Genomic DNA, 22,727 nt, shown 5'->3' with positions numbered 1-22,727 from the left:
TGGAGAAACCCTCTCTCTACTAGAAATACAAAATTAGCCGGGCATGGTGGTACATGCCTGTAATCCCATCTACTTGGGAGGCTGAGGCAGGAGAATCACTTGAACCCAGGAGGCGGCGGTGCAGTGAGCGGAGATCATGCCATTGCACTCCAGCCTGGGTGACGAGCAAAACTCCATCTCAAAAAAACAAAACAAAAAAAGCCAAAGACTTAAATGACCTGGATTGATCAGAGAGAATTGAAACGTGACCTTTAAAACTTCTAAACTAATCCTTTTAGTTGATAGAGATTCATTTAGTTAAAGAAAAAAGCTTCAGCTGTGAGGACACAACCTTGAAGTGGGAATGATGAGATTCTGAGGGACCAATGAATTGGATTGAGGCTTAAGGGGAAATGACTGAGAGACGCATGACCTCTGGACATATACCTGTTGATTGGAGAAGAAATCTGGCTGGTTTGAGGGTTTCCTTTAGTTCATCCTCTTACTCTAAGGAGACTGTTGTGGATACTTTCATCTTCCACCCTGCCCTGGCAGTGCGGCCAATCAGAAATGGCTCTTGTGACTTAACTAGCTCAGATATCCTGAGAATGTGGGGCTTGAACATTGCTCCTGTGATTATCTGTCCCAGGTCACACTCCATTTGACCACTTGGCCTATTTGCAACTTCTTTTTAGAGCCAATACAATTGCCTATTAGGCAAAAGTTTGCCCAGCTGCTTTCATCTGGTTGTACAGATCCATTGTGGTCTGCCTTCCAGGCTCATTAATAGTCTAACCACGCAGTAACTGAAGCCCCATCTCTTGTGAAGATTCATTCTCAATGTGTTCACTTGGACAGAGCCCTGCCTGGCCTAACGATGAGAGGATTAGTTTCCATCCTGCTCGGATCTGACTCCTGGGCAATTCACTTAACTTCTGAATGCCTGTTTCCTGCTGAATAAATAGGGACAGGCATAATAGATAGGAATGAATGAACTTTTAAGATACTGTTTAGCTCTAAAATTTGAAGAACAAAATGTTTTAGATTAGAGTCATAGACGTAATAGCCATAATTGTCATCCTGGGAGACAGGTAACAGTAGAGATGTTTGAGAGCCTAAAGACAGGTTTTGCCTGTGGGTTTTATAATGGTTGTTGAATTGGTATCAGGAGATCCTGAGGCTGGTAGGGGAAGGTGATTCTTTCTAAATTACCTCTATATTTTTCAAGTTTTCTATAAGGCATACACATATACCCCCATGCACACACCATAGTTTTTAGACAAACAGCAATAACAAAACCAAAAAGATGCCCCTTTTTTTGTAGGGGTAAGAAGTGTGCACTTGTTTTATATTCCTATGCTATATTTTGCTCTTTGTTCAACATTTAGTGGGCATTACTTAATAGTGCTTCTAATTATTTGGTGGCTGCTGTATGCTTTATGTGTTGGGAGCCCATTATATTAGGCTATCCTTGGATTGCTATAAAGAAACACCTGAGACTGGGTAATTTGTAAAGAAAAGAGGTTTCATTGGCTCACGGCTCTGCAGGCTTTACAGGAAGCATGGTACTGGCATCTGCTTGGCTTCTGGGGAGGCCTCAGGAAGCTTAACATCATGGCAGAAGGTGAAGAGGGAGCAGGCACATCACATGACAAAAGCAGGAACAAGACTCAGAGCAAGAACTCAGCAGCAAGGGGATGGCCCACGCCATTCTTAAGGGGTCCACCTTCATGCTCCGAATACCTCCCACTAGGCCCCACCTTCAGCATTGGGGATTACATTTCATCATAAGATTTGGACGGGGACAAATATCCAAACTACATTACCCATTTATATGATTTTAGTAGTATGGGAATGTCCATGAATAAATTCTTGGACAGCCTCATAGCTTCTCCATGAATGGCATGGGTTACTTATGGAAAACAGTTTTCCAAGGATCTGATTGTTTTGAAACATGTTGGATTGGACCTGTTCATATTGTTCATATTTTTGTTCAATGCTAAATGCATTGTTAGGGGAGTATTGGTAAATATTCTAGAATCCATATGAAATTCATGAGTTTATGTCCAAAACACTGAAAACTGTGTCCAATATTGCTCAGTTTCCTGGGTCTTTTTCTTATTAGCACATTTGCAAAAAAAAATTCCTTTCCTTTAGTGTAGTAAATCTATTAAAGGCAATAGCCAATGAAACATTTTTAATTTAAAATTTTTACTGTGTTTGGCTTTCTGTAAATATAGTGGGTCTATTAAACAAAATATTAAATTTCCTTAGTACCAGAAATGTTCTAGAGATTTCTCATTGGAAGAAAAAAAATGTATTTATCTGTATTCATTGTTCTGAGAGCTTCCATGATAAATGTGAAATCCGTAAAGGAGATATTCAATTATACATTATGAAGATTCCCTTATCTCTCTGTATTAGTCTGCTCTTGGGTTTCTATAAAGAAAGACCTGAGGCTGGGTAATTTACAAGGCAAATAGGTTTATGTTCTACGGCTGTACGGGAAACATGGCACCACATCTGCTCCTGGTGAGGGCCTCAGGAAGCTTACAATTGTGGAAGGCAAAGGGGAAGCCGGTGTGTCACATGGTGAGAGAATGGGGAGGTCCCAGACTCAAACAACCAGCTCTCATGTGAACTGAGAGAGAACTCACTCATCACCAAGGGGATGATGTTAAGCTACTCATGAAGGATGTACCCAAATACCTCCCATGAGGCCCCACTTTCAACATTGGGGATTATGTTTCAACATGAGATTTGAAGGGAACAATCATCCAAGCCATATCACTTATCTCTTTATATAATTACAAGTCTTAAGGCCATGCTAGTACATAAGAAAAATAAGAACCACAATCTGCAGAGCATTTTAAATGTGCTCTTGGCATCTTGGTAAATGCTTTTCGTATGTAACTATTGGCCCTTAGAGCATGGCTGTGAGGTGTTGCTATTGTTCTATGGGCTACATGTGCTAGTGTTAGCTATTCCCTACTGGAAAAGCTGAAGCCAACTCTTGAAGAACTGAGTTTTTAAGAGGGTTGAGTAGCCTGCCCTTCCCACTTTGGGACTGTAACCACACCCTGAACAGTGCTGAAATGTTTGGGTACTGTGATTAGTTCAAGTGGACTTAGGTAATCTATTGGAGTCTGAGGTTTCTTACATATTTCACGGGAGGCATATCTTGTTACTCCTTGGAACAAAAGTAAAGGGAAAATGTTCTTCTAAAACATTTTTAAACCAAATATTTGTGTAATCAAAGGATTTTAATAAAAATTTCAAACAAAGACCATCAAAGGGTCAAGACTAGAGTGGAAAGCAACTCTCTTCTCTAGGGTGTTTTTTCTGTAGAGGCAGCTTGGAGCTCAGTGAGAAACCACAGAGTTAAATGATTACCCTCTGCCTTCCTGATTAAGAACAGGCTGTGCTCTGCAGTTTGATTAGTCTTGCTTGTAACTATGGGATTACAGCTTATTAAAACTGACAGTGTTGTGTAGGGCAGGGAGCCTGGAAGGTCAAACTTCCCATGCTGAGCCAGCCACCAGCAAGACTCGGCCTTTACCTTAAAGTTCGGTATGATTGGCATTCATTTTAATATCCTTTTTCTCCACTTTCTTTTCCACCTTTGTGTCTCTTACTAATTTTACACCTTTTCTTTCCTTGCTTCCTCATGAGGCTCCCTGATTTGTGAGCACAAAACCCAAATAACAGTGGGCAAAGAAGAATGAAACAAGCCCAGTGTAAACAATGTGAATTAGCATAATCATGCACTCGTTCCTCCCAAAAATCCTGCTTCATGCCTCCAGTTTAGGTGTAAATATATAGCACCCTGCCCTCCGCCCCACCTTTTATTCTCAAAAGTGCTGGCCAAGTGAGCCATCCCCACCCCTAATGTAAGGGGCAGAGATGATCAAACTAGAGAACAGGTGCCCTTCTAAACGGAACAGCTGCTACCCACCCAGCTAATTGCTGCTGTGGCCCCAGTGCTGCCAGATATTTCAGTCTTTCAGGAAAAGCCAAAAATCTGGGTTTTCAGGTGAAATTTCACAATTTTTAAATGCTGGGTTAATTTTTAAACTATTCTGCTAGCCAAACAAAACTTAGGGGTGCCTAGTTTGCAACCTCTGGCTTAAAATCTGGAAGAAGGGCTATGGCATCTTTAGCATTAAAAAATTTCTCAACAACTGATCGCAATATACAGAAAATACACCTGTAGTTTCTCGTTCCTGCAGCTGTTTACAGATTCCCACATTAGGAGATCCCATGTTTTCCCATCTCCATTGCAGGAACCCGGGATAACTCCTAGAACCGTTCTAAATCTGCCAAAAGGGAAGGTATGCAGAATCTTATTCAGCCTATTTTATGGATGAGAATTTTTTTTTCTCTCCATTTATTTATTTTATTGCATTTTAGGTTTTGGGGTACATGTGAAGAACATGTAAAATTGTTGCATAGGTACACACGTGGCAGTGTGATTTGCTGCCTTCCTCCCCATCACCTACATCTGGCATTTCTCCCCTTGCTATCTCTCCCCAGCTCCTCACCCCCCACCATCCCTCCCCTATTTCCCCCCAACTGACCCCAGTGTGTAGTGCTCCCCTCCCTGTGTCCATGTGTTTTCATTGTTCAACACCCGCCTATGAGTAAGAACATGTGGTGGTTGATCTTCTGCTCTTCTGTCAGTTTGCTGAGAATGATGGTTTCCAGGTTCATCCATGTCCCTACAAAGGACCCAAACTCATCGTTTTTGATGGCTGCATAATATTCCATGGTGTATATGTGCCACATTTTCCCTAGTGGATGAGAAATTTTAAGTCTAGAGAAGAAAGACTAGCAGTTGGCTGTGTCTTTCCTCTTGGGAGTGTCTTTGTTCAGGCTGCTATAACGAAATACTATAGACTGGGTGGCTTAAAACAAAATAAGTTTATTTTTCACAGTTCTGGAGGCTGGAAGATGAGGGAGGCAGCATGGGCAGGTTCTAGTGGGGGCCCTCTCCCTGGTCACAGACTGCTGTTGCATTTTCCTATCTCCACACGGTGGAAAGAAGGGTAGGGAGCGCCCTGGAGTCTCTTTTATAAGGGCACGAATCCCACTCACAAGGACTTCACCCTCATGACCTAAATTAGCTTCTGAAAGCCCCACTGAATACCATCACATTGGGGTTAGGATTTCAACATAAACATTTTGTAGGGACACGAACCTTCAGTTCATAACAAGAAATTTAAACATGTACATGATTTTTTCTACTTAGTTTTTTGGCACTCCTAAATCTCCCCACCGATTTTCTGTGAGGCCTGTGCCCTTCTAGGGTCAGCATCGATTTTCCAGTATTCACTTTCCAGTGATTCCTTCTGGCCTCACAGGACCAGCTGGTACAGGGCGTAAGATAAGGGCTCCTATTGCACCTTCCAACATTAATAGCAATAGTCCTGGATGACACTGTGAAATCTCAATTACTGTTTGTCAAGTGAACGAATATTCTCAGAGTAGCAGAGCCATTCTCTTCGTTATTTTAGCCACCTGAGTGCTGGTTAGAAGTGACTTGCACAGCACTATGTGGTAGGACCTATGTGAATGTCCGTGGTGGTTTTATGTCACTTTATGCTGGGCAAGCTCTCGGTGACCTGACACATTTTTGGGTTTTTGGATTTTTTTTCCTGTTACTCGGTACCATTATCATCTTTTAGTGCCGGCCTCAAAGCAATTTCCCTTGCTCTGACGAGAGGAACTCAGAGTGAACTTTCCTTTTGTTCTCATTCCTCACAATCTACTTTGAGACCCGGTCGGAGTTGCCAAGGAGTTCAAACGGCCCCTGCTTCCCAGTGTGATTCAGAGGGATTCGTGCATCCTCACTGCACACTCTTCCTAATGTTCGCCTCTCTCCCTGAGCTGCTCTCCCCTGCCGCCGGCTCCTTTGTCTGCAAAACACATTTTCTCTTATTATCACCTTGTTCCCTGCCTGCCTTGGATGGTTTCAGCTTGTCTCTTAACATCAAGATGTTGCTATTAACGGTCTTCTCTTTCTTAACAGCTTAGAGTCACTTCCTTTTATTCAGTCCTTCTCCTTTTCCCTCCCAAGCCACATAATCATCTCTTTCGGCCTCAAAGAAAAGTTGTATAACCATTTCATAACCACTGCTTTAAAGTTGCTATCAAAAAGGCACAAGAAGGAGGACATAAAAGCAAAGGGAGAGAAACCAAAAGGAAAGGAGGTGAGGGATAGTCTGATAAATGAGAAACAGGAGGTGCATCTTCAGAATTCTTTGGTGAAGACATTTAGGCAAAATTAGCCTTCGAGACTGACCTTAGCACGCTCAGTGGTCTGGTGAAATTCTCCTCTAACTTTTATGGACAGATGGGAATGTGTTCTCCCCTCTGAGGCTCTTTTCCTTCCAAATAGTTAAAATATTTTCTTTAAGCTCTCCCAGAATCATTTATTTTGGTCATAAATCCATTCACAGAACCCAATTACATAACAGATATGAGTTTTCCACACCCCCCAATGCTAAAATGTTTACTCACATTTTCCATTTTCTACTCATTTATTTTTGAGTTCGACAAACTTAAATAATATTTCCATCACAATTCTATTTATTGCTCCCCACAATGCTAGCTGAAAATACCAACTGCAAATATACTCTGTTCCCCCATAGTAATTGCACTTCAAAAGACAAGAGAGTCACAAAGTATGTCCAGTTTTTTCTTTCTTACTCTTGATCTGATTTTGGTTAGACTCTCCAGTTTCACATTGTTTTTTTGTAGAAAGTTCAGTCATGTTGAAAAAGTCAGTTTCATTTTATATTTTTTCCACCTGAACGTTCACCTATTACCACAAATCCAACATGTCCAAAACCAACTTTACTATCTTTCTCCCATCAGACTAATTCTGCACTTCAACTTCCTTCCACCTGTCTTCCAGCCAAATCAGCTGGGAATCCTGCTCCTTGGATGAGTGATGTAATACATAGAAAGGATGGGTATAAGACATTTCAAGGAGGATCAACAGGACTTGGTGACTGACTCAGAGGAGGCAGTTAAGGCCTGACTCAAGGAAGATGACCACCTATCCTGCCCCTCACCTCCTTCTTGTCCTGCTCCCTTGCTAACAACCCTCAATGACTCCCCAGTGCCATCCAGACCAAGGCTAAGGTGGCAGCCTGAATTTCTAGGTCTCCCATAATCTGACCCTAATCAATTGCTGTAGGCTTTTCCACTTTTCCTAAATGGTCATATCCTCATCCTACCCATCCTCAAGCTCCAGCCCGAGAACCAACTCTTCCATAAAAACTTGCTTTTCTAGAATTCTAGAGCCTCAAGATTGGAAGAAGAGAGCCATTGTTATAACCTTCCTTTGGGTCAGAAGTGATTGCCAGTAATAACAGTTAATCCTAATTCCATTATTTCATTTGCAGGGGTTTAGTGAGCAAGACCCTCTCTATTCTTCAACAGCAACATTAAACAGCAAGCTGGTGTGATTTGCTTAGTTTCAACCAATCAGCTCATAGCCAATCTTGTGTTTTCTGCATTCTTATTCACTCCCCATACTGACACCACTGGATTATTTTGATGCAAATCCTAGATGTTATATAATCTCATTCATAAATATTTCAATATGCATCTAAAAGATAAGGGCTCTCTTTAAAAACTTAAACACAGTACTGTTATAACTGAAAACAAATAATAAGCTCTGATTATAACCAAATATCCAGACGGTATTCACATTTCCTCCACCATCTCATAATTTTTTTTCTGTTTGTTTGAATCAGCATACTTATGGCTACTCAGTGCTTGAAATGCGGCTAGTCTCAATTGTGATGTGCTGATAATGTAAAAATACAACAAATTTCCGAAACGTAATACAAAAAGATGTAAGATACTAATAATTTTTACGTTGATTATATGCTTCCATCATAATCTCAGCAATTTTTGAACATGTTGGACTCAATGAAATATGTTAAAATTGTTTCACTTATTCATTTTTACTTTTTTAATAAGGCTAGTAGAAAACTTAAAATTATATATGTGGTTTGCATTATATTTCTGTTGGATAGTGCTAATCTAAAGGATTGTGCAGGTTCAGGTTTAATGTTTTTGTAAGACTATTTCATAGGTAGTGGTGTGTTTATTCCATCTGGAAGCACATAATGGTGGGCCATCTTTTTTGTGCTGAGATTGATCTGTGGTCCAAGTATTATAGCTGGATACATCCATGTTAAGTACACCATCAGCTTTTCATCCAATGATTGAACATTTATTTTTAATATATTTGATATAATTCTATTTCCTGGTTTGTATACTGATACTTAAAAAGCCTTTCATTTATCATTTTTCCATTTAATGAAAATTCCATATGAATATTTTTTCAAATATTCTATAAATCTCTAAATATGCTTTGGACTAATGCATATGTATGACCTAGGCCTTCATATTTACTCATCATTCACTCACTGACTTATAGCAACTTCCAGTCCTGCAAACTCCATTCATGGTAAGTGCTCTATACAGGTGTACCATTTTAAAGACTTTTATAATGTACTTTTACGGTACCTTTTCTATGTGTAGATATGTTTAGATACACGAATACTTCCCATTGTGTTATAATCACCTGCAGTATTCAGTACCTTAACATGCTATACAGGTTTGTAGCCTAGGAGCATTAGTAGTCTTGATTTTTCTTTTAAGGAAGACAATGTGCCTAGCTAAAAATACTTAATTTCCCAGCCTCTCTTGCAACTAAGGTAGTCATGCGACCAGCTCTGGACAGTGAGGTAGCATCAGAAGTTCCTAGGCTGACTATGCGTTTCTTAGTACAGAGTCAAAGCCCCATTAGGAGAAAGTGCTTCACCCCATAGCAGTTTTCCTACTGCCCCTGACCTTACGACAGACATCCCAGTTGATTTTTATAGAATAATATAACAAACCTTCAACAAACAGATAATTTCTACCTTTTGAAAAATAGTGAGGAAAAGCACTCAATTCATTTTATAAAGTTACCATACTTTTATAACAAAGCCATTAAAAAAATAGACCAGTATTTCTTATAGAGATTTAAACATCCTAAATTAAATGTTGTGTATGTGTGTGTGTATATGTACATTATATATATATATATATATATACACACATACATTATTTATATATATATATATTCCCCACAATACCCCGTGGCCAAGATTATTTGATCCCAAGAATAACATATAATCAATTAAGACGGAAAAAGATGGTCAATGTAATACATACAGAAAATAGAAAGCACATTTGATAAACATTTATACATTCTTATATTTGTTCATTTAAGGGGAAAAAATAGTAGAATTAGTGTTGGGAGTAGCAAGTTGCTATTATATAAAATGTTCCTTTTATGGATGACATTCGAGTAGCAGAGGTGACGGGAGTAAGAGAGCCAGCCATGCTGTTATCTGGGGGAAGAATGTTAGGAATATAGACTTTAAGATGGAAGCATGGGGAACGCTCTTCAATTTATGTAGAAACAAAGAACTAAACTCTTAGCACCTGTGGATAGAAGACAATACTCTTAACTGCATAAAAAGTATCAAAATCTTACAAACATTAATGATGAAATTTTATTACACTACATTGTCACAACCATTCTACTTTCTATTGGACCTATGAGATAATGCAATCAGATGAGAAAGAGTGGAGGGTATAAGACTTACAAAGAAATTCCAAAGCAGATCTTACTTGCAGTCAACATATTTGACTACACAGGAAATGTAGGAGATAATCTACACAAGTTAATCAGCAAGTCATTGAATGCTGCTAGATACAAGATCAATATTTTAAAAAACTGTATTTCTATATACCAGTAAGAGCAAATTACAATTGTAATAGATAAAGATATATCATCAACAATGGTAATAAAACTGTAAAGTGTTTAGGAACAAATCATACCCATTAGATTAGCAAATTAAATAGTTAATTTAAAAGATTGAAAACAATGTGGATAAATGGGTACTTTTTTTAAATGGGAACTTTCATATACGGAGAAAGGGAAAGTAAATTAATACAACTGCTTTGGAGAATGCATTAGTCCATTTTTGTGTTGCTGTAAAGGAATACCTGAGATTGGGTAATTAACGTTTTTTTTTTTTTTTTTTTTTTTTTTTGAGACGGAGTTTCACTCATGTTACCCAGGCTGGAGTGCAATGGCGCGATCTCGGCTCACCGCAACCTCCGCCTCCTGGGTTCAGGCAATTCTCCTGCCTCAGCCTCCTGAGTAGCTGGGATCACAGGCACGCACCACCATGCCCAGGTAATTTTTTGTATTTTTAGTAGAGACGGGGTTTCACCATGTTGACCAGGATAGTCTCGATCTCTTGACCTCGTGATCCACCCGCCTCGGCCTCCCAAAATGTTGGGATTACAGGCTTGAGCCACCGCGTCCGGCCCTGTAATTAACGTTTTTATAAAAGAGATTTTACTTGGCTCATGTCTGTAGGCTGTACAAGAAGCATGGTGCCAGCATCTGCTTCTGGTGACAGCCTCAGGAAGCTTCTAATCGTGGCAGAAGGTGAAGTGGGAGCCAGTGCATCCTATGGTGTGAGAGGGAGCAAGAGAGATGGGGAACATCTGGCGCGGTGGCTCACGCCTGTAATCCCAGCACTTTGGGTGGCCAAGGCAGGCGGATCACTTGAGGCCTGGAGTTGTTCCAGACCAGCCTGTCCAACATGGTGAAACTCGGTCTCTACTAAAAATACAAAAATCAGCCAGGTGTGACAGCACACACTTGTAATCCCACCTACTTGGGAGGGCTAAGGCAGGAGAATCACTTGAATGGGAGGCAGAGATTGCAGTGAGCCGAGATTGTGCCACTGCACTCCAACCTGAGCGACAGAGGGGGACTCCCTCTCCAAAGAGAGATGGGAAGTGCCACACTTTTAAACAACCGGAACTCAGAGTGGGAACCTCACTGATTACCAAGGGTATGGCACTAAGCCATTCATGAGGGATCCACCCCCATATGCATGGTTCACAATAGGGTTGGTACTCCTATGAGAATCTAATACCTCTGCTGATCTGGTAGCAGTAATGCCCACTAGCCTGCTGCTCACCTTCTGCTGTGCAGCTCCATTCCTAACAGGCCATGGACCAGCAGGGGTCTGCAGCCCAGGGATTGGGGATCCCTGTTCTAGAGAATGTTCAGCACACATGCTCAAGGATACATATACAAAATATTCATTATAGCTTTTCAAAACAAAAAGATTTGATAACAAAGTAAATGATTATCCACAGGAAAATACTATGGTTGTGTAACAGATAAAATAAATACATGAACTACACTTACATATATCAATTTATGTGATAAAAGCAAGTTTCACATAAAAAAGAATACTGCTTAATATAAAGTCTTAAAGCATGAAATCCAATATTATATGTAACAAAACATAAAGTACAATGAAAAAGGGTAAACATTTAATGCCAGATAGGGACTTCCTCTGGGCATGGGAGGAGGAAAATGTTATAAAAGTTTAAATAAATTTGTAAAGTATCCCTCCTTTTGAAAGATCTGAAATGACCAAATGTTTATGTTTGATAAAGCTATTAGGTCAGGTATTCTTTTAAGTATTCTGAGTGTTTGATATATTTTATAACATTTTCAAAAGTGAGATGATCTTCTAAGAAGATGACATTTTTTATCTCATGGACCACATCCAGTGTTACAGAACTTAGAGCTTCTGCCCAGTGAGTACTCCGACTCTCTCTTAGTTCTCTATCTCCCCTTTGGGACTTAGTTTGAGGTCTTATCTATGTAATCACCAGGGAAGCACAACAAAAGCCAACTATTTATTTGTTCTCCCTGTGGCTTTGTTTTTTTCTGACATGAATTAAAACTCATGTTCTGATTTCTATCCCCACGATGTTGCTGATCAATTGATGTTATTAAACAAATACTTCAAGAACTTGGAAATTTCTCTTACATTTCCTCAGGGTGTGGTGATCATTGTGAGTGGAAAGACAGACAGTGAGATGGGATTGGCAGCCAAGCTTTTGTTTTCTTCTTGATTGAAAGGATTTACTCCTCTTCTTAGCGTCTTACTGAATTCTTTCTTTCTTACGAACAAGTATCTCACAGCTTTTTTTTCTCTTTTCTCTCTTTTTCTAAAGCACAATTTATTGTTATCTGATAAATCATTTTTTAACCGTCCTTTCTATGTCTGTTCCACATAGGACAACTTTACTTGTCTCATGGAACCTTTGTGTCCTCACTTCACCTTCCTTTGCAAATCTTGAGCAAGCCCCGACCTTATCTCCACTCCTTCCATCTTGGTCTCCCAGATGTCTTTGTCTTTATAATGTTTTCAAAAGTGAAACAAATCGTTAAGAGGACAGTCATATTTTTAATCTCTTGAAAGCCGATTTCCTTGGCCTTTCCTTTCTCCTTGTTTGGGTGGGAATAGGACAATTCTTGATTTAAAAAACTCAGAGTTTCAAGCTCAAACTCCTCCCTAAAGTTAATTCATTTCTGCGCAGTTTTATGCTCAAAAATCGTGTCCTTGATTTTTTAGGCAGCATACCTATGATTAAGCATAAACAGTGAATATCCTCTTACATACGAATCACGCTTTCCAATGTAGGTTTTCTTGCACATTGGTTTTTTTCCCCAATAGCTCTGTGAAGTAGACAGGACAGAGAGCATTGCCTTCATTTTACCCCTGAGGAAGCAGAGGCATAGAGACGTTTACTCCTTAGAGTTTGCCAGCTGAAAAGGGTGGACTTTAATTGAAGTTGATAGAAGCGGGACAGTTAGGAAATGGAAAGTCCCAGCTGTCAGGGGTTACAGACACAGTTAATTCCCTATGAAAGTGCTTTCTTCACTTGGCTTCACTCACCAGATTTCCTTGAGACAGGGGGTAGGTAAGTATGCCTGGTATGATAAAGGTTCACTCCAATACATGAACAGAAAGTATTTCAGTTCAATAAAAGCAGAGCCTGGGAGAGAAACCCAGGGGGTTTACACCTATTCTGGAAGGAGGCAGGAAACAAGCAGAGGGGAAAAGGACAGAAGGAAAGTGCGGGGGTGGGGGGAAGGAGAGTAAGTGACAAAGGAGGAAAAAGCGTGAAACGATTTGCTCCTAGTTTATTTTTATGAAAATTCTTCTTTGAAAATGAGATAAAGAAGTAATTGTTTGCATCACAAATTAACTCTTCACTTCAAAAGAGTATTCACCACAGGTGTGACACTGCAATGTGAGACTTTAGAAAAGAATGTGACTTGGGAGAGGTGGGAGATTTAAACAAAATCCTGATTATACTATAATAAAATCCTGATTATACTATACTAGAAAATAATTCCAATGATAAAGGGGGAGGCAGCTAAAGAAGGAGGTGATTATATAGGGAGCCCTCTGCAGAGCTCAGGTTTTGAAAAGGACATGAACAGAAGGCAAAGGGAGGGGCTATAGATAAGCTTGAACAAAAAAGACTATCATGAACCTTCAAGAAAAGAATAAAGGAGGCTAAAGTCAGGAATCAGCTGAGCTTAACAAAAACTGCCACGTGTGTACCTATGCAACAATCTTGCATGTTCTTCACATGTACCCCAAAACCTAAAATGCAATAAAATAAATAAATGGAAAAAAAAAAGCCCTAAAGGCTGCTTTACTTAGTAAGGAGAGGCACAAACACTTTTTTGTAGTGTTCATTTTGCTTCTGTCTTCTCCTAGGTGCAAAAAGTAGTTGTAACTGATGTTTCTCTTAGAGAGAGAGTGTATTTGTGCAGAAGGAGTACACTGATGTTATCCCACTAGGGCAAGGGACAGAGATCCCCAGAGTCTCAGTCTCAAAGATAGAAGACTTAGCTCCCAGGCCACATTTGAGAGAAAGATGGTGGGAAGCAAGTATAGGAGCGACTAAACAAGGAAGATAGTGATCTACGACCCCCCTCTTCCCCATAGTGCTCAAGTCTTGTGTAATTCTTCTAAAACTTGTTAACTGCTTGGTGGGAGTGAATTTGCCACGGGAACGGAAGATGACACTCAGCTTGGCTCCCTAGGGCACATGGCGAAAATGAAAGCCAACTTTCAGATTAAGGAGCCAAAGGAAAGAGACGCAAGGATATACCACCTCTTTTTTTTTTTTTTTTTGAGACAGTCTTGCTCTGTCACCCAGGCTGGAGTGCAGTGGTACAATCTTGGCTCACTACAGCCTGTGCCTCCTGGGTTCAAGAGATTCTCCTGCCTCAGCCTCCCAAGTAGCTGGGACTATAGGCATACACTCCACACCTGGCTAATTTTTGTATTTTTAGTAGAGATGGGGTTTCACCGTGTTGGCCAGGCTGGTCTTGAACTCCTGATCTCAAGCGATCCACCCGCCTCGGCCTCCCAAACTGCTGGGATTACAGGTGTGAGCCACCCGTGCCCAGTCAATTCCTTCAATTTTGAAAGGAAGGTGCAATAACAATTGAAGTCCCACGTAGGTGAGAAAGTTAAGAAAACACGAAGCCTCTGTAAGTGGATTTAAGTTTCTAGCGCTAAGGGAACTAAATGCTAGGAAATTAAAATAATATGCAGTATCTGAGACCCTCTGTCAATAACCTGTTGGGAATTACAGCAAATGAGAAAGTTGCCTGAAGGCTGAAAGGTTTTTACAAAGGGGAACAGAATAGATTCTATCAACTAGAGATCAATAAGCAAGCCTTGACATCTATTCCACTGCAAGTGATTAATTCAAGACTAGGCCAATCGTGGTATTCCACTCACCTTGTGAGGACGGATTGCTGCTGTGATTTAATCCTGGTTAATAAGACACAAGGGGGAGTCTCCAGGGAGTACTGAGCAAAAAATGACATGAAGAGAAGAGTGGTTCTGCAGTTACTGAACATTGTTGTGTCAGATATGAATCCTAGAATGGCTCCATCATTACTTATGGAGGTGGGAGGTGGGGAACCAGCTCGAGAGCAAAGCAAACCTCTGGAGTTAGCAGACAGGGGAGATGCAAAGAGCTTGATTCCCTGATGACACTGCTAAACCACTGAATCTGCCACTCTGAAGTTTAGACTTCATATAGACTTCTTCCTGAGTGGATAATATAAACCTTCTCATTGTTGAAGAAAATTTGAATCAGGGTTTTCTGATATTTGGGGCGAAGACACATTTCTAACTGATACAATGGTATATTTGGCCGAAAGAGTGTGTGATAGTCTGGGCAAGTCCTACAGAGAGCATATGACGCTGACTCTGACCCTTAGGATTCAGGCCTCAGTGTTTGATCAATAACATGACACCATTCCCTTTAATGTATTCTTCCATTTGAAGATAATTCAAATCTCAAGGGAAGTCTAAGATAGTAGCTATCGTAATTAAAATTCAGTGACATAGAAAGCTGGAATGCTAGGATAAAACCAACAAGTCAAATAGATGATACATACAAGATCCAGCATTGGTTCCAAAAATCTGCATCCACAGCTCAAGGCCAAGAGTGGCTGCTCATGCCTATAATCTCAGCACTTTAGGAGGCTGAGGCGGGGGGATCACTTGAGGCCAGGAGTTCGAGACCACCCCAGCTAACATAGTGAAACCCTGTCTCTACTAAAAAATACAAAAATTAGCCAGGTATGGTGGCACCCACCTTTAATCCCAGCTGTCCAGGAGCCTTAGACAGGAGAATTGTTTGAACCTGGGAGGAGGAGTTTGCAATGAGCCGAGATCGCACCACTGCACTCCAGTCTGGGTGACAGAGTAAGACTCCATCTCAAAACAAGCAAACGAACAAATGAAAACACAAAAGTTCAAGGCTTGGTTTAACAGAACTTTAGTGGAAAACACCTGAGAATTTTAGTTGAGCACATGTAGCAGATGTTATAGTCTACGTCTATAATCTTACATCAAAACTAAGGCAGTTATTCCCCCAGCTGAGGGGAATATTGGTGGCTTATAGCCAGTAGTGGTCAGCCAAGTCCCTGTTCTGGACTGGTCCTCAGCTGAAGAGAACCATCACTCTGAGGTTGTGCCTCCTCCCTGAAGAGAGGTACTTCTTATAACTCATTAATATGGGCATATAAAAGCCTGGTTTATATGCCTTAAGGCAGGACAAGGGCTATCCCAGATCCAGAGACCCATATGGGATCTGCCAAAGTCCTTGTTACAACTGACTCAGAGTCCCATTCCTCTTCTGCCCAGTCTTACTTTATCCTACGTGAGTGTTGATCCTCAAGTTCCAATGAACTTTCTGCATGTGAATCTCCAACTCAAGAGTTTGTGTTTGTTAGGGACCCATGTCATCATGGACCTCCTGTTAGAGTGAGATCATATGGGAACCAGGTAGTACATGTAACACTGGCTTGGTGTGACTCAGGGTGGGTCATTTTCTTAGTTCCCAAATGTGTAGATTCCAATTTGTAATTGGAATGGACATATGTGGCAGTTGGCTAAACCTTCGTTGTGTGCTTGACTATGGAGAACTAGTGTAATGGGGAAGGCCAAGTGGGAGCTTCTGAAACTTCCCCTGAAGGCAAGATAGTAAATTTTTAAAATGGGGGTAGGTGGGATGACAGAAATGAGAGTGACCCTTGAAGATCTAAGGAATGCAGGGTTGAGGCTGGGCGTGGTGGCTCATGCCTGTAATCCAAGTACTTTGGAGGCCAAAGCGGGCGGATCACCTGAGGTCGGGAGTTCAAGACCAGCCTGACCAACATGGTGAAACCCCGTCTTTAAAAAAATACATACATATATATATATATACACATATATATATATAATAAATAAATAAATAAATAAAAAGTTTAAAAAAAAAAAGAATGCAGGGTTGATGGCCTCCACTAAAGCATCAGTCTGTCCCCTCCAAACCCTGGAGGATGACAGTACACTGCCACACAGTCAACTAAGTGGTAGCCCCTAATTGCAACTGTGGTGTGAGATGTGATGTCTTTAACATGGTCTCAAGTATGTACTATGACGCCACTAATCTTGTGTGTTTATGTGTTCATTCCCATCCCTATTAGTAAGGAAGATCAGAAACATGTTCCCTTGGGAAGAACAAAAGTTTACATTTACCATCTTGCCTCAGGACTATACAGATTCTCCCATCTGTTGACATAACATAGTCCAAAGGAACCTGGACCACATGGACATTTTACAGAACTTCTAATTAGTTTGCTACATCAGTAACATGTTAGTCAGACCAAGTGAACAACCGTGGCTAGTGTTTTGGAAGCCTTGGCTAGACACATATACTCAAAAAGGTGGGAGATTTTAAAAAATACTATAAAGATTCAGATAGACTTTCTGCATTAGTAAAATTTTTAGAGGTCCAGTAGGCTGGGGTATGCGGAGACATGAACTTCAAAGTAAAGGACAAATTATTGTAACTTGTGTTTCCCATAACGAAGAAGGAAACCCAGTACCCAATAAGAATCTTCTGGTTCGGAAAGCAGCACGTTTCACACTCAGAGACACTGCTCCAGCACATACACCAGCTGAAACATGAGTCTACCAGATTTGGAGAGAGCCCAGAGCAGGAAAAGGCTCTGCAGCAGGACCAGGCAGTAGTGCAAGCTGCTCTGTCATATGATGATTTGGGTCACATGATGTGGTAGAGCCTACAGTATAGGCGGTATCATTGATAGAAAAATGCCGTGTACATTTTATGGCAGGCCTCAACAGGAAAACACAAATAGACCCTTAGGATTTGGAAGCAAGACAAGCTATTTGGAGCAGAGAACTATAAGTTTAGATAAACACTCCTGGTGCCCTACTGGTTCCTGGTAGGAACAGAACGCCCAGCTATGGGATGCCAAGTGTCCACATAGCCAGCTGTGCATTGCAAGTTCTGACAGACCCCCCAGATCATGAAGTCAGGCAGGCCTACCAACAATTGTAAGGAAGGCAATGGTACATTTGGGATCAGGCATTAGCAGAGCCAGAGAGCTCAAATAAATTACACAAGTATGTGGCCCAGACCCCTAGGTTATCCACCACATTTGCAATAATGCCTCACCCTTAGCTCACACTTATGGCAGCATGAAGTGAGGATAAAAACTGAGTTTGATTTATGCATAGGTAAGATTGGAATGCAGTAGCAAGCTAATATAAAACAGGGCTACATCCTCAGGGTGTCCCAGAAAAATAGGGATGAGGGAAATTCTTCCTAATGGATAAAGCATCAGACACTGCCTTTGTCAAGAGAAATACTCTGAGATAAGACTATGTATCACTTATAGGCAGTAGTGAATGACTTGGACAGTTGACTCTACACAACCTGGAAAATAGAATGTCTTAGCCAGTTGATGTCAGCCAGCTCCTATCAGTGCTGGCACAATAGGTGCTTTAATGGACCATGGGTAGGGAATGGAGATGCCATCTGTTTTTTTAAGTGGAGTTTCACCCTTGTCGCCCAAGCTGGTATGTAGTGGCACCATCTCGGCTCTCTGCAACCCCTGCCTCCCGAGTTCAAGTGATTCTCCTCTCTCAGCCTTCCGAGTAGCTGGGATTACTGGGGCCTACCACCATGCCCTGCTAAGTTTTGTATTTTTAGTAGAGATGGGGGTTTCACTAGGTTGGCCAGGCTGGTCTCAAACTTCTAACTTCAGGTGATCTGCCCGCCATGGCCTCCCAAAGTGCTGGGATTACAGGTGTCAACCACCATGCCTGGCCTAATTGACTTCCTTAATCAGGAGATGACAGCTCTTCTCTTACATAATGGAGACAGAAAAGAATATTTCCTTGCCTAATTTTGATGGCAAATGGATAAGTACAACAACCATGACTGAGAAGCAGTGGTGGTGATGGAAGCTCTTTATAGGCCCAACAACACAGGCTCTCACTTGCTAAGGTTGATCTTATTACTGCCACTGCTGAAGATCCAGCCTGCCAACAACAGATACCATCACTGAGTCCCCAGTATGGCTCTATCCCTCAAGAAGACCAACCAGCTTCTTAATGGCAAATTTATTACAATGGGTCCTTTCCACCCTGTGATTCCACTCTATAATTTTGATACAAATGGACACTTCCCTTTCCTTTTCATACAACTTCAGCTAGACTGTGCCTATGTAGCATTTGATCCACTGAAACAGGATTCTGCCAGACATTGCATCAGACCAAAGTAACTGCTTATGCTAATGGAAGTATGGCTGTGTGGACACGACAATGTGATCCACTGTTCCTGTTACACACCACACCTCTTGAAGTTTCCAGCCTGATGGAATGTAGAACAGCTTTTTAAATGCACATCTGAGGCATCAGCTTGGAGATGATACTTTCCAATGATGAGATATCAGCTTTCAGACAACAGTACACATTCTAAATCAATGACCATTGTATGTGCTGACCCAATCAATAGAATACATGGATCTAGAAAATAAGCTTTCTCATGTCTTTTCATATGAAGACACTAATCCTATCATATAAGGGCCCCACTCTTATGATGATCTCATTTAATCTTTTTTTTTTCTTTTGAGACAGTCTCACTCACTGCAACCTCTGCCTCCTGGGTTGAAGTGATTCTCCTGCCTCAGCCTCCTGAATAACTGGGATTACAGGCACCTGCCACCATGCCCAGCTAATTTTTGTATTTTTAGTACAGATGGGTTTTCACCATATTGGCCAGGCTGATCTTGAACTCCTGACCTCATGTTCCACCTGCCTTGGACTCCCGAAATGCTGGGATTACAGGGGGTGGACCACCATGCCCGGCAATGATCTCATTTAATTTTGATAACTTTCTTATAGATCTTAACTCCAAATATAGTCACATTGGGGGTTATGGATTCAACATATGAATTTTGGAAGGCTCTTCTTTCTCCATGGATTATCTTTGTTGAAAATCAATTGACCATAAATATAAGGATTTGTTTTGGTCTCTCAATTCTGTCCCATTAGTCTATAGTCTTCTTACTGCAAATACCATACTGTTGATAACTGCAGCTTTATAGTTAGTTTTGAAGGAGTAAACATTCTCCAACTCCTTTCTTCCCACCCTTGGAAAGCCATCAATCCTTTTTCTGTCTCTATAGATTTACCTATTCTAGATATTTTTCCTTTTAAAAAGTATTTTTGGCTATTCTAGGTCTTTTGTACTTCTATGTAAATTTTACAATCTGCTTGTCAGTTTGTGATTTTAAAAAAAGGCTGGTGGAATTTTGAGAGGGATTGCGTTGTCTATATATCAATTTGCAGAAAGCTGCCATCCTAACATATTGAGTTTTCAAATCTCAGAACATAGAATGTTAGAGGCCCCTGTTCTTTTTTAATTTTAAATTTCTTTTCATAATTTTAACATTTTTCTATTGAGGTAAAATTCATATAAATAAAATTAACTATTTTAAAGCGAACAATTCAGTGGCATTTATTATGTTCACAATATTGTACAACAACTACCTCTATCTAATTCCAAAATACTTTCATCACCACAAAAGAAAACTGTGTAGCCATCAGTTACTCCTCTTTCCTTTTCTCTCATCCTTGGACACTACCAATTTTCTTTTTGTCTCTATGGATTTACCTGTTACCTCTGAATATTTCATATAAATGAAGTCATACAATATGTGACCTTTGTGTCTGACTTCTTTCATTAGCACAGTGTTTTCAAGGTTCATTCACATTGTGGCATGTATCAACTTCATTCCTTTTGATGGCTGAGTGATATCCCATTGTATGTATATACCACAATTTGTTTATCCATTGATGAATATTTGAGTTATTTCTGTCTTTTGGCTATTGTGAATAGTGCTTCTATGAATATTTGTGTAGAGGGACTCATTCGAATACCTGTTTAAATTATTTGTGGTATATAACTAGAAGTGAAATTGGTGGGTCATACAGTAATGCTATGTTTAATCTTTTGAGGTAAAGGTCCTTGTCCCCATATGTCTTCTAGGGCATAAAAATCCGATTAAGTTCTAAGTTATGGCTTCCATCTCATGCCAGGAGACAAAGAGCCAAGTGGTGCATCATGGAAAGGATAATTACATCTTGATCTTCAGGCAAAGGTAGGAATGTACAGTGGGAACATGGAAGAATGCATTTTGTACTTGGATGATTCACTGAGGTGTCTCTTTACAACTCATTGTCTAATTTTGATGGTAAATGGATAAATGCAGCAACCATAGCTTGAGAAAATCACCATGTCTCTCAGAGTCACTCTGCCACTGTGATGGCTAATTTAGCTGTCAACTAGAATGAATTCAGGGATACCCAGATGGCTGATGAAGTATTATTTCTGGTATGTCTGTGAAGGTATTTCTGGAAGAGACTGGCATTTGAATCAGTAGTAAGGAAGATTCCTTTTTACCCAATGTGGGCAGGAACCAGCCAATCAAATGGGATCCAGATAGAACAAAAAGGCCAAAGAAAGGTGAATTTGCTTGCTTTCTCTTCTGAAGCTGGGACACCCATATTCTCCTGTCCTTGGACATCCGAACTCCAGGTTCTCTGGCCTTCAAACTACGAGATTGCAGCTGTGGTTTCTTAGGTTCTCAGGCCTCGGGCTTTAGGCCCAGTTACACCATCAGCTCTCTTGATTCTCAGGCCTTTGAACTTGGACTGAGTGAAGCTACCAGCTTCCCTGCTTTTACAATTTACAGACGATGTATTGTGGAACTTCTTAGCCTCCATAATTGTGTGAACCAATTTCCATTATAAATTCCCTCTCACGTATCTATATCTACACATATCCTATTGGTTCTGTTTCTCTAGAAAACCCTGACTAATGCAGCCACCTAGACCAGTAGAGTGCTAGTCAATAGTGAGGAGAATTGGGAATATAGATAGTAGAAAGGGTGATGATGAGAATGACTTTGGCTCTGAGACCAGCTGCTGTGACAGAGACTACAGTTTGTCCCACTAACCTACCCCAGGAAGAGATACCAGCTAGATTCCTGCTAAAGCTGTTTCTAGTATTTATTATTGAAGAAACTAGAGCCAAGTGGCATAAAGGTAGACTATAGTGGATGCTGTGATGTGCTACCAAGATCTTACTGAGGAATTTGTTTCGCCAGTTGTTGAGAGTGTTGACAACCGGAGGCTTTCAGTTGAAGAGAGCTTCTTTGTCTAAGCATGCCTTCTGCCAGAGGCAGCCCCCATTTAATGACTGTCTGGGGTCATAAATGCCCTGCCCTCTACAGAGCTCCCTATGGGATTGTCTGAGTTCTTTGTGTGACTGCATTATAGTACAACTCTTCCTTGTGCTGAAATCTACTTTCTTCACTCTCCTATAGGTGTTGATCCCTAAGGCATACCTCATTAAACGTATCCATTCTGCATGCAAATCTTCTCAGAGTTTCAATGAGACCTAAAAAGTCAATGCAATTTGAGTTGGGTCATTAAAAATTGAATACTATAATCACAAGAAATAATGGGTTCATGGCACTCTGAACTGGTTATACATTTAGAGGATTGTGTTCTATTTGGGGTCTAGTATTTTAAGACAAACTAATAACATGGCTACATCCACAGGAAAGTAACCAAGATGGATAGCGTAAGAAAATATTATGTGAAGTAGAGATAAAGCAATGGAAGCTTTGGAGAACTGTTTTAATCCCACAGACTGTCACGGGGAGGAAAGAAAAGAGATTTCTGTGCTAGAGGAGCAAATAGTAGAAACCAAAAGGTGGATTTTATAAGGCAGCAGATTTTGGCCTAATGAAGAGAGGAATTTTCTAAAGGATGGCCTGTCGTCTATGGCCATACCACTCTGAGCGCGCCTGATCTCGTCTGATCTCGGAAGCTAAGCAGGGTCCGGCCTGGTTAGTACTTGGATAGGAGACTGCCTGGGAATACTGGGTGTTGTAGGCT

The 22,727-nt window shown here is 40.7% G+C and overlaps 1 pseudogene; it reads left to right on the top strand.

Moving 5' to 3' along the window:
* Positions 1–22,608: 22,608 nt before the first annotated feature.
* Positions 22,609–22,727, top strand: LOC116565625 (annotated as a pseudogene).

The sequence above is a fragment of the Sapajus apella genome, unplaced genomic scaffold (genome assembly GCF_009761245.1).
Source record: "Sapajus apella isolate SASKATOON/1434 unplaced genomic scaffold, GSC_monkey_1.0 scaffold40, whole genome shotgun sequence".
In the NCBI taxonomy this organism is placed as follows: domain Eukaryota; kingdom Metazoa; phylum Chordata; class Mammalia; order Primates; family Cebidae; genus Sapajus; species Sapajus apella.
The sequence above is the reverse complement of the archived record's forward strand: the minus strand, read 5'-3'. Positions and strand labels throughout refer to the sequence as shown.